The 9,028-nt window shown below is 38.5% G+C and overlaps 1 long non-coding RNA gene across 1 annotated transcript; it reads left to right on the forward strand.

Annotated features, from left to right (window-relative positions):
* The first annotated feature begins 340 nt into the window (after positions 1–340).
* On the forward strand, positions 341–5,049 carry LOC309488387. The gene is made up of 3 exons (XR_014202108.1): positions 341–493; positions 4,244–4,374; positions 4,586–5,049. It is a non-coding gene; the product is annotated as an uncharacterized lncRNA (long non-coding RNA).
* The last annotated feature ends 3,979 nt before the right edge of the window (positions 5,050–9,028 follow it).

Raw genomic sequence — 9,028 nt, forward strand, 5'->3', positions numbered from 1 at the left:
AGATGTGCTCAGTGGACTTTGAGAATGTTGTCCTCAGCTCACGTGAATGGGCCCAGTGTAGAGAACTTACACAAATTCTTGGACCGTTTGCTGAGGCCACTGAATTGACCAAGGGTGACAAAATTGTTACATCAGCATGGTTGTCCCTACTGTCCTCGAGCTACATTCTCATTTAACATTTGTTGGATTACAATCATTTGGATGATTACGCTCATCCTGGACTTGCTGTCATAGCAACTGGGGCCCGTTCTTCGTACGTTGCTTGAAACATCCAAGATCAAATTATGAGACATCCAAGATGATATCATCGGCCTTATCATGATCTGACTAATTAGTTTCTTCGAACACACCTGCCAGTTATGATTAGTATTGCTGGATTGAGTTATCTGAGATAATTGCGCGTTCATGCGCTGGTTTAAACACAAATCTCGACCAGTCTCAGACCGCTCTTCAAGTCTACGAGAATCATCGGTTGCATCGCGGATAAACTGAAGTAAGTGAAAAAAACAACCATTTAAATGTGCTGCTGTATTAAGTAGCCTGTACATTTTATGCCAGACATGTTGCTCTGCTGACTTTCTCTGGTAGATAAGTATATGTACGTTAGTTTGAAAATGTTAACTTGGTGTTTGCTCGCTTAGTTTACACTAGGTAAGTTAATGTTAATTTGTCAACGTTAATCAATTCCTGACCAATTGCAAAAGGGAACATAAGTTTACCCGTGGCTTATTTAGATTTTTCAATGGTAAGTTAATTAACGTAAACCTTTAATCATTGAAGGTGTCTCGAGTCAGCGTCATTACGTTAAAACCGTAGAAGTTAACCTGATCAACAACTAAAGTGAATGAGCTAACTTACATCTAAAGCGACTGGCTTACACGTGTGATTAATGGTAACGTTAGCTAACAGTTGTGACTGGCGACACACACAATGGTCATTTATTTATGGCTTGTATGCATAGAAGCATTGCTGCATTGACACCAATCGGTTGATGTCAGTTGGTTTTCAAAAAAGTGTAGTACTAGCCAGAGGACACTGGGGGGCAGTAAAAATAAAAAAAGATTTTTTCGTGGCGATAATAGGGTTGACACACTATAGGCCTTTTTCACGTAAGTTAGAACGCACATCCGGTTCAGCGTTTGTTGTGTAAAGCGACTTCCGGTGAAAAAGAGTCAGACGCGCTAACGTTACTCTTCACACAACTTCCCTGAAGAATCTACCGGCAATTACATCAGCGGATGTTTTTTGACTTGTCGAGCTTCTCCGCACTCAAAACAAAACAAATCTTTATTGTAATAGTCATTTTAGATCATTTTAAGACTTTGTTTATCTTAATTTTATTACTGCAGTTGTGGCAGCTTATTTGGAGAAATAAAGTATGGTGATATCTTCCTTGAACAGTAGCCTAATTTAATTTGTGTCAACATTAACTAAAATGATATTATGACTTGAAAGAGAAAGGACATAAATGTAAAGGCTTCAATAATAGATTTAATAAAATATGACGGGAAAGTAGCTTCGTAATTTGTTTTCAGAAATGCATAAACATACCTGGAAGAGGAGTGACTGCATATAGTCATGATCTGCTCCAGCGCTGTTACCTCACTAACTATTTTGTCGTCTATAGGCTATATCAATTTTATGTAGCCTACAAAATATGCCTTTATCCACATAAAATTGATATAGCCTAAGCCTTTCATGTCTATCATACATCTACGTTCAAAAAGCTGATATAGCAGCCCCCAATGGACATGTTAAAAGATCAAATTCTGTACACACCTTATTACTAAACCATACTATCCAACAGAAAAGCAGATGAGTCCAGAATATGAACGCAACGCACACGTTAAGCGTTTTCCTCCCATATAAACCCTTTATTATAAAGAAAAATCTTAACGTGGCTTTATGGGAGGATGGAATTGCAGTGCACAACAAATCCTTTAAATGGTATTCAATGCAAAACAAAAAATGAAAATATATAAGTAGCCTATAAAATAAACAAATAATTGTGGCATTAATTAGCCCACAAACAATATTTATTTTAAAGCCTAAACGAATTTATTTAAAGAAAAACACCAGCTTTCTCTAGTGTTGTGTTTCAGCCGCCCACTGGCACAGCGCTTACTCGCCGTAGAAAATGTATGATTTAATTTGTTAGACACGAAGAGGACTTATCCGTCTGGCATGGCCGCTCGCCCTAACGTTAACCTATAAATGTTCGCTATTATTAAGCACATATCCAGGTGTTTGTGCGGAGTGTGGAGCGCGCACTGCATGACATGGACGCGCCGGTGCCATCACTCGCATTTTCCTATCAACAGTGGAAACAACTTAAAATACTCCATCATTTCTGGTCATACAGAAAATAATAATACATCAGTCGCAACTACTTTTATTTGTGTAAACTCACAACAACAAGAAAACGTTGTGCATTTGTAAAATAAAAGAAACAGGACGCGCTTTCATGATCTCTGTGAATTGGAGCGTATCTCAAAAATGAACTGAAAAAACAGCGTATCACTAGCCTCACAGACATGAGAAATATATCTATAAAACTTGAAATGTTCACCAACGAAAAAAATCCAATGGAAAGCCAATACGTACGGTACTATCTGATGATGTAATTCCTGTCCGATGAAAGGTGCATCTACTTTACAGCGGAGATGTATGGAGATGTTTGCAGTCGACACTGATTTAGAAAACACTCGTTTATTAATAAACAATTAAAATGCTTTGTTATTTTTTCAGACAAATCTATTATCATTAGCCTACTTTTGCCGGTGCTTTGCGGCAAGTTTTATGTATGCGCTTGAGCGCGGAATATATAGGCTATAGGCTATACCAAGGATTGAATATAAATGTGCGATTAGTAATTGCTTAAATGAATGACTACTAGTCTAGAAAAAATCTTTAGTCTATGGCAACTCTTATCAGTAGCCTACATTTAATAGTTGACATTAATTAGTAATTAGTATCCAGCTCTTTACATACATTAGTTGAGTTGGCATAGTTAATGAACTAATAAAATAAAGTATTTCAATATAGCATTGCTTATTCCACCACAATTCCAAAGGATTGTTTATAAGGTGACAATCCGTTATACATTTGAAGATTGTAGGCTGTATAGGCTATCTTGAAGATTTTTGTGTCGTCTCTTATAAAGACGAAAATTGACATTTCGTTAATAAAAAATAAGAACACAATGTAAAAAATAAACATTGTTCTGTTAGATGTGTTTTGACTAGGCTACTTGTTTAATTTAACTTGTTTAATACTTATTAATTAATTAGTAAATATTAATTTAATTATATCTCTAGGTATTGAAGATAGCCTATTAACAAAAAATAAATCTTATAGTATATTATATAAAAAAAAATGTGTACTGCCAGTAGCGGCAGTGTAATTAGCGTCGGCTACAAACAAATGTGATACTTATAGGGATCTTAAACGTCGGGACTTCTACGTGTCAAATAGCATGCATCCACTTCTTTGTCAGACAGTCATTGCTTGGAAAAGCATTAACTCAAATATGGTTGTCACTGCTTATTATTTGTGCAATGAGGGATGCTACAATGACACCTCGATGTTGCTTCAGCCATTGTTGTTTCGACCGGAAGTCGCTTTACACAACAAACGCTGAACCGGATGTGCGTTCTAACTTCCGTGAAAAAGGCCTATTGAATAATAAACCATAATGTCCGACTTATATTTATATTTCAACAATGAATTGGAGTAAAATTTATCATTTATCCTCTTGGTCAACTTTTAAGATCACTTGGTCTCAGTTTTCACTTTTATGCAGATGACACCCAGGTTTATATACATTCAAAACCTGATGTTAATGTGGCTGTGTCCTTTCTTTCTCTATGTATTTATGAGATAAAAAAATGGATGTCTAGGAATTTTCTATGTCTAAACAGTGACAAGACGGAGGTAATGCTCTTTGGTTCACCACACCAGCTGCGGAAGGCTGGGTCTCCAACTATAAGTGTAGATGTTTCTACACTTCAATTTCAAACAACAAGGGATACTCCACTTTAATCATATCCTCATCCTCATGTTGTTTCAAACCTGTATGAATTTCTTTCTTCTGCTGAACAGAACGGAAGATATTTAGAAGAATATCAGTAACCAGACAGTGTCTGGTCTCATTGACTTCCATAGTATATATTTTTTCCTACTATGGAAGTCAATGAGACCAAAAACTGTTTATAATAAGAATAATTTTCTTTCACTCTTTTAGATTTGCCAGCTACCGCCACCTACAGGCATTTTGGAGACAGATTGAACCTGCAACAAGGAGAATAGTGCGTGTTGGTACACAGTCATCCACTTCCAGCTCCTGACAATGCCACTGATCCACCTCGTCGACCGGTAGGCATAGTTCATACTTAATCATTTTGTTTATAAAAGTAGCTTGCTGATAAATCTGCATCCGTAACAACACAACTGTCTAATTCAATATAATTAAAACCACATACAAGTGGTCTCAGACTTTTGGACCCCCACTTTACAAACATTTATGATGACCATGCAATGATTATCATTTTTACTACTAAGACTTGTTCCCCCTGCTCCCCACCAGAGCCGATGCCTTCCGATGATTGATGAACTGTTCCTGTTCTTGGTGTACCTATCACTGGGACTGAAGGAGAAAGATCTGGGTGATCGTTTCAATATTCATCAGTCCACCGTCAGCAGGATAATCAAAACCTGGGTAAATTGTACACCTTATTGGGTGCTGTTGGGATATGGATGTCTCCTGAGACAATTAGAGCCACGATGCCGAGTGTATTCGGCAAATACTCTGACACCCAAGTCCTTATTGATTGTACAGAGATGAGATGTCAGATGCTCTTACAGAGTGAGATGTTTTCACAGTATAAATCCCACACTACCCTGAAAGGAATGATTGGTGTGTCACCACATGGTGCTGTTACTTTTATTTCCTCACTGTATTCCGGCTCTATCAGTGACAAAGAACTGTTCAGGCAATCTGGCATTATCCCTCTTTTGGATAAAGATATGGCTGTAATGGTGGACAAGGGATTCAGAATTGACGACCTAGTGCCATGCAAAGTTTACAGACCACCTTTTCTGAGTAAAAAGTCACAGCTGTCTCATGGCGAAGTGCTGGTCACTCAGGACATTGCACGGTTAAGGATACATGTGGAGAGGACAATTAGGCGCATCAAAGAGAACAAACTGTTTGACACTATTATCCCTCTGTCCATTTGTGGCAGTATCAACCAGCTTTTTGCAGTAGCCTGCCTCCTAACAAACTATCAAAACAAGCCACTGGTCAAAGCTTGGGCCAAATAACTGTGTTAACCTCACTGAGCCAGTCTCTATGGATACTAATACACTGAATGGTCAATATTATTGTCTCAGATCTGCTCGCTAAACTGCTAATGGACCTCCCTTAATTCTGTTCCATTTGTCTCTCTTTATAAACAATAACACTACATAACAATTTCAACAAACTGGATTCTCTGATGTAGATTTAACATATGTATTCCATGATACATGTTTATGTAGCAATACAAGTTATGTTATGTTTGACTTTGAGTGATTTAATTTGTCAAAGTGCCAACTGTTCATTAATTGTCCCCCTCTCTATCTCTTGTAGTAAAATGTACATCTTTTATACAGTCACCATGAGACACTGTATATGGAATGATTTAATTATTTTTGTTACAAATAAATCTGAAAAAATAAAACTTTTTTTCTCTCCTTTGTGTTTATTGCAAAATACGCTGTATTTATATAACTTATTTATATAACATTTATGGTGTAACTTTTTGATGCAAATATTGCTTCTTTGGTGATAAAGAGTTTGGCATAACAGTGATGCATAAAACACTGAAATTGCCTGTAAGAGCCCCTCAAAAATAGCTATGGTTTCATTTCTAGATGTAAATAACAAACGTGAACTGTGAAAAAAAAGTCACCTTGTTTGAAAAATCTGAACCATATTTTACTGTCGAGTAATAAACAACATTAAGTAAATGGCACCTGTGTGTGGTGTAATTACTTTAAACAGGCATTTAAAAATTAAACAAAGCATGAAATAATTAATTACACAGATAGCAGGTGAATATAATATAACAATACAATAGTGAAATAAGCCAATACATTTTCCAAATTCAAATTCCAAAATGTTATTTACTCCTGCTTCTCACAATAACAAAAGTTTATTGCAGGTAATTTCATTTTTCTTCATACAAAGGCCCCCACCTGAATTATCCTGCATCGATCAGTAAGATCTTTTGGAGACAGACAAGTGCTTCTGCATGTACACTGTAAAGTAAAACTGGTCCACCCTCTCTCTGATGACTGCTTTTACCTCCGGCTCAACCTGGATACGCTGCACCAGCATGTCTTCCTGAGCACAAATCACAAGGTCACACCATTGCAGGCCAGTGATCAACAGTTGACCCTGCACCTGCCAGTAGTAAGAGTGGCTTTTACGAAGAGCCAAAGTGCCATCCTGCATTTTAAGGTATTTACAGTCACATTAGGGCACTTTATCTCAACCAGTCCAAACGGTGGCTGTGCGAATGGATCAAAAATCAAGCCATCTGGCGAGGCACCAAGCCAAGGGGCATCTGGGTGGATGACGAGGCCACAGGGTGTGTAGTTGACATTTTTCATCTGGCAGTACTCCCTTGCCACCTCAAACTCCATGTCTGCACCTCTTCTCATTTCTGCAGTCTGCCTTGTTCCTTTGAGGGCTCTTTCTGCAAGAGACTCTGCAGAGCTCACTCCCCTCACAAAACACACCTCTCTAAAGCATGAGGAGGTGATCCTAGGCCTGCGGAGCTGATGCCACTCCTGGTCTGCTGCCTGCTCTCTTGTCGCTGCCTCAATCTTATAGGCCATGTCCAGTGTAACATTCAAGCTTTTAAGGTGGAAGTGCTCCTCCTCAGTGCACACATGCACACAGTATGTCGGGGCAAGCCTGTACTCCCCAATAGGCAGCGGTGGGTAAGGTGGAGGATCCTGGTGCATATTGACTAACTTTGTGGGCAATACAGGCTACTGGTATGAGAGCACACTCCCCCTTTGTGCTAAGCCAAAAGCTGTCTCAACAAGGGTCTTCTCGTCACTGATGCCCATAGTTGTTGCTAGAGGTTTCTCTCTAATGCTAAAGTCTTTGTACATGTCTTCCATCAGTAGCAAAGAGATGTCTAGTGGGTCCCCAACCAAGCCCTTGTAGAGTGTACTCCTGTGAAAGAATGTAATAGTGTTAGTAATATTTGCAGGTTACTGACACCTATGGAATCTTTCTTTTATTTATTTGTGTGTGTGTGTGTACATAAGTGTGTGTGTGTGTGTGTGTGTGTGTGTGTGTGTGTGTATACATATGTAGACTGTATGATGCAGTAATTGCAATAGCATCTCACTACCTCACCTGACTCCTCCTTCCGTGAGCCGGTTGAGTCTTGGTTTGCTAATGACCGTTTTGTTTATTGGCCCAGGTTTCACTCCCTGAAAAGAAAAAAGGACAAACAACATACAATCTTAACAATAGGAGACAATAAAATTGAAAAGAACCCCCATGTATCATGGTACAGTTCAGCCTATTATTGATTTTTATTTCCACTTCACTTTTATCCAAAGAGACGGAACTATTTGCACTGTATTTATCAATGGGAAATATGCTAATATAATCTGTCATATACTGTGGCTCACATTAATGGGGTTGCTTGCAAGTCTCAGCTGCACGAATTACGTGACCAGCAACATATTTCTGCTTCAAATATTGTGTGTAGTTAACAGTGAGTGGTGGTTTCAGACATTATTTTATTAAAGTGCATTTGTCAGTGCCGCACTCGTACTGACTCTTATTCTGCCTGACAGAAAGAAAAGCTCTTAGCTTACTGAACGGAGAGGTTTGACCAATCAGATGAAAGGGGCGTTTCAGCGCCGCCCACGTGTGCAAATGAAATATCGAACCCATAAACGAAAATGAAAAATCGAGCCAAAATCTCATTTTTCATTTTTTACACTAAACTAAAAAACGAATAAACGAGCAGATTTTCATTTCTCGTTATTCCATTCCAAACAGGAAATGAAATGATCAAAAAGTACACGGACCCACTTGTGTTAAAATGCTGTAAAGTGAGAATGCTTTAAAAAATAAAATCACAAACTGAATTTATTTATGATTTAATTTCTATTACCTAATTCAAATCAATATGGTGTAACGACCCTTTGCGTTTAAAACGGCTTTTGTCCAGGTACACTTGCGCATAGTTTTTCAGCTTTGCGGGAAGGTTTCTTCAAGCATCTCGGAGACGTTCCCACAGTTCTTCTGGATTTAGTCTTTCTGAGTTTTTTCTGAAAAAAAAAAAATCTAAACACATAAATGCTAGAAATGTATTGCTAAAACACATTACAAAGACTGTGAACTGTGAAGTACTGAATTGTGGCGTTAGACCGTTAAACAGTTTTTCACCATTGCTGTGTTCAGGATTTTTTGGGCAGGGCTAAAACGGTGGCTCGATGATGCACTGGAGCCGCTGAGCTCCTGGCCCCGCCCATAGATATCATATAATAAAGGCTAGATGTCTCGTCGTGATGCCGTTCGAGACTCCGCCTTAAGACATCTAGCCTTATATGGATATCTATGGCCCCGTCCACTGACACGGACACTGGCTCCTGGACACTGCTCTGCCATATTGGTATATCCTAGTGAGCGAATCAATAGGACATTTTATGATTTGACTGAGAAAACATTGCCTAATGAGACACCGTTTATAAATCTAAAGTCTCCCTGAACATTCTTACAACGCAAACATCCTAAGCATTTGGTAGGTCCTTACCTAACCTTACCTTAAATCCTAAGCATGTTTTGGGGGACAGAAATGAACTCCTACTGTACCCCTGTTTCTGACAGGCTATTTGTTTAAAGTCGGACATTTTTCCTGCTTATTAAAAAAATGTAAAAACGGCAATTTCTTTGCAAAAGGAATAAAAAGCTGTGAACACTAGTCGGCCTTCACTGAAGAGCTATCTTCACAGG

Source organism: Leuciscus leuciscus, assembly GCF_965113295.1.
Source record: "Leuciscus leuciscus genome assembly, chromosome: 23".
NCBI classification, from domain to species: domain Eukaryota; kingdom Metazoa; phylum Chordata; class Actinopteri; order Cypriniformes; family Leuciscidae; genus Leuciscus; species Leuciscus leuciscus.